The sequence below is a fragment of the Sturnira hondurensis genome, unplaced genomic scaffold (assembly GCF_014824575.4).
Source record: "Sturnira hondurensis isolate 20B ecotype Veracruz unplaced genomic scaffold, ASM1482457v3 Scaffold0014051, whole genome shotgun sequence".
Classification (NCBI taxonomy): domain Eukaryota; kingdom Metazoa; phylum Chordata; class Mammalia; order Chiroptera; family Phyllostomidae; genus Sturnira; species Sturnira hondurensis.
Window position 1 is genome coordinate 1 of NW_028086682.1, and position 3,748 is coordinate 3,748.

At 58.4% G+C, this 3,748-nt stretch overlaps 1 long non-coding RNA gene across 1 annotated transcript; it reads left to right on the forward strand.

Annotated features, from left to right (window-relative positions):
* The first annotated feature begins 119 nt into the window (after positions 1-119).
* LOC118998367 (uncharacterized) lies at positions 120-2,745 on the forward strand. Its single transcript, XR_005068855.1, has 3 exons — positions 120-132; positions 526-649; positions 2,623-2,745. It is a non-coding gene; the product is annotated as an uncharacterized LOC118998367 (long non-coding RNA).
* The last annotated feature ends 1,003 nt before the right edge of the window (positions 2,746-3,748 follow it).

Consider the following 3,748-nt stretch of genomic DNA (forward strand, 5'->3'; position numbering starts at 1 on the left):
CTCGCCTGTTCTCAGTCCACTTCGACTGCTCCGGGAAGTACAGGTGCCGGTCGTCTTTCAAGTGCATTGAACTGACGGCTCGATGTGATGGCGTCTCAGACTGCAAGGCCGGGGAGGATGAGTACCGATGTGGTAAAGCCGTGCCTCTCCACTGCAGACAGTAGGGGTCGGCACCACCTGGCCCTGGCCTTTCCCATCTGGGAAATGGGTCCAAGTCAATACCAGAGTCAAGTCACATCTTCGACTGGGATCCAACCAGTACCCGGGAGACCCTGGGCTGGGTGCTAAGGGAGGGACATTCCACGAAGCTGAAATTCGGTCGGGGAGACTCCCTGAGCCATACCAGGTCTCCGAGAGAGCTTAGGGGTTCCCGGCGGTCGGTGGGCCCTGCGAGAGTGGGACGCTGTGGGCAAGGAGCAGGTCGGGGTGGGTGGAGGAGGGTCCGAGCTGGCTGCAGAGGAACCTCTGCCCGGCCTCAGGGCTCTGCTGGCCACTCACGCGTGGTCCTGCCTGTGCCTTGGCCAGTCCGGGTGAGCGGTCAGAACGGCGTGCTCCAGGTGTTCACGGAGGCTACCTGGAGGACCGTGTGCTCTGACGACTGGAAGAGTCACCACGCTACTGTCGCCTGTGCCCAGCTGGGGTTTCCAAGGTAACTTGAAGAGGCGGGGCACTGCAGGAGATGGGCAAGCGTCACTAGTGACCGTGGTGAAGAAAGACCACCATCCAGTTGGGTGCTCACAGGGTGCTCCACCTCCAGACACACTGCACCCTCGTGGCAACCCCGTGAGGCTGGACATCACCTGCACTTTAAGGTCACAGAGAAATGGCATTTTGGGCCGTGTCTGAGGGCCAGGACAGACCTGGATGCAGGCGTGAGGTAAAAGAGCTCCTGAGAAGAAAATTCTTCATGAGGACGAGCCCCCAAGTGCCTCAGGCCACACCTGTAGTCACCACCCCACTGACACCACCCCACTTGGTCCTGGGGGTCACGTCCTCATCCGTGCACACCCCCCCCAAGGAGCCCCAGACAACCAGGTGCAAGCAGTCAGCAACTTGGTGAAGGCAACACCATTCGAACACTGTAGTTTAGCGACACATGGGGGAAAGAACCGTTGCAGTGAATTCTTCGCATGGCACTGTTCCCTCTCGGCCGTGGGGCTTTGTGCACGGAGACAACCCGCTTTCTCCTTGATGTGGGGCCCCCTCTCTCTCCTGCCCCTTCCTTTGGTTCACGGCAGCCACCATCTTCCATGAAAGCCCGGGCTGTCACCGTTCCCTCTTCGCTCTTGATTCTGGGTTCAGATTGGGGAGGCTCCCGAGTTATAGGAGCCTTCCAGGAAGTGAGCACAGTGACAAGGGGGGACATGAAAACCACTCCTGTTTGTTTCCAAGGAAACGAGTTGGGTGGACTCACTGCTCTGAGTCCCCCAGGAGCCTCCAGCTTCAAATCTGATGCATTGTGTTCTTCGCTCCTTTCTCTGAAGCCAGTGAAACCCCCAAGGCCCCCCAGCCTGCACCCCTGAGATCCGCCTCCATCTCCCCTGGTGACTCACAAATCAGCTGCAATTCAGCTCAGCGACAGTAGCAGACATCACCACTCAAGTGCCTGTAGACCCTCCTCTTCACAGACAAACACAGACACAAGCCACACATGCTACACACACCACACACAATCACACACTATACACATGTACACACAGAGGCACACCACACACATCACCTGTACACCACACACACACCCACTCACATGCCACAGACATCACATCGTGGGCACTATACACATATCACCCACCACGTTTGTGCACACACACACATATCATGCACAAACATTTACTCGCTGACCCCAGTGTGTGCACTGCAGGCACCTGTGTGCTCACACACACTCCACCCCATCAGGGCAAACAGGGTGTGCATTCCCCATGGAGGCCCCTTTTCAGGCCCACCAGAGGGCGTGCTCCATCTTGTCGCCCCTCCTCTTGGGACCCTACCCCCACCCCCAGTCCCCAGGCCTCTGCTCTGCACAAGGACTCAGTCACCCCTTCCTTCTCCACCTGCTTGCTCTTCCCGGGCAGCCCTCGGGTCTCTGTCCGCCCCAGCCGCCTGGTGGGACAGTCCTCCCTACACTGAACCGTCCCTCTGGAGGGAGGTCTCCCTCAGCATCGCCCAGTTTCTTCACTGTCAGCTTGTCCCTTTCTTCCTTGCCTGTTGCTTCAGTTTGGGGACCGGCTTCCATGTTCTCTTTTGGTTCTTCCTCCTCTTTCCCTGGAGCCCACCCCTGACCACCACCACTCTGCTGCGTCCCACTTCAGCAGGAGTGGTCCCAGGGGCCCAGAGCCTGCGCCCGTGGGTGGAGCCACGGGGTGGGGGCTGAAGACCCCACTCCAGACTCCACCAGGTTTGGAGTGTCTCTACATGCTGGCAAGAGGAAACCATTGATGGTTTGGGGAGCGCAGTGATGCCTCCCCAGCGTACCAGTAATAGTGTGACTTGGCACACTGGTGGTTTGGGGGACATGAGGATGTGTCCCTCAGGAGGACACCTGTAAAGCTGTGACCGGGGCGCAGGCTGATCTGAAACAGAGAGTGAATTTCACGCCACACCCCGGTTTCCCTGTGCTCGCAGCTACGTCAGTTCAGACACCCTCAGAGTGACCCTGCTGGAGGAGCAGTTCCAAGAGGACTTTGTCTCCATCAACCACCTCTTGCCAGACGACAAAGTGACCGCTCTGCACCAGTCGGTGTACCTGAGGTACGCGCCAGGCGGTCTGCACGCCATCCCGCCGCTGCTGCATTTGTACAGCTGTGCACAGCGCCATGAGAACACGGGAGAGCCAGGTGGGGCGTGGCCACGTGTCAAGACTGGGCGGCACACTGGCTGGTTGTGGGAGCTTGGCCCGGAGCCAGCCAATGGGGTGACAGAGGAAGGGAGGAGGGGGCTAAGGGAGTGACAGTGGGGGGCGCATCATTAGCGAGTGCAGCACCTCAAAGGGCAGGCGCTGCAATGTGTTCGGAACGAAGGAGGGAGGGAGGGAGGGAAAAATCAGGAAGAAAGATTTAGAAAGAAGCATACCTATCTTTGTTCACAAAACCCTTTCATGTTTTCTCCAACAACTCATGAGGGAGGTAAGACGGGTGTCCTCAAATGACACTCGGGGTACCCGGAGCTCAGAGGGCTCCCCTGCCTGGTGAATGGAGACACCAGGTGTGCTGGACCCAGGTTCCTGACACTCTGCCTGGCACCTTGACCGAACCCCAAGAGGGGTGTGTTCCAGGCTCCAGGAGACCACAGTTCATCAGCTTGTCCATCTCGTCATGGACAGCCATCCCCGGACACACATGCATTCCACGGGGACAGCTTGTCTCGTGACAGGCCTGGGGCTCTGAGACAGGAAAAGTCACAGAGGGACCTGGGTGGCTTAGGAGAAACGCAGGGGCCCAGCTCCCACTCATGCAGGGAAATGCCTGTCATTTCCAGCACAGTCACCTCTTGGCTCCGGGAGGTGTCCTCTCCCAGGTGGGTGTCCCAGGTTGCAAGGACTTTGTGCCAGGAGAGCCTGCCTTCGCCCAGAGGGCATCCACGTCCCTGGGGCCAGTGAAGAGCATGGAGTAAAACAGATGCACAAATGCCCCAGTGCACGCAACAGGCTTGTTACACGTCTCTGATCATCTGCTCTGCAAAGCCAAGAAATGCTCCGTGCCCGTCCCTGACACAGGACTGCACCGTTGTCGAGTGGTTTAAAAAAATACAT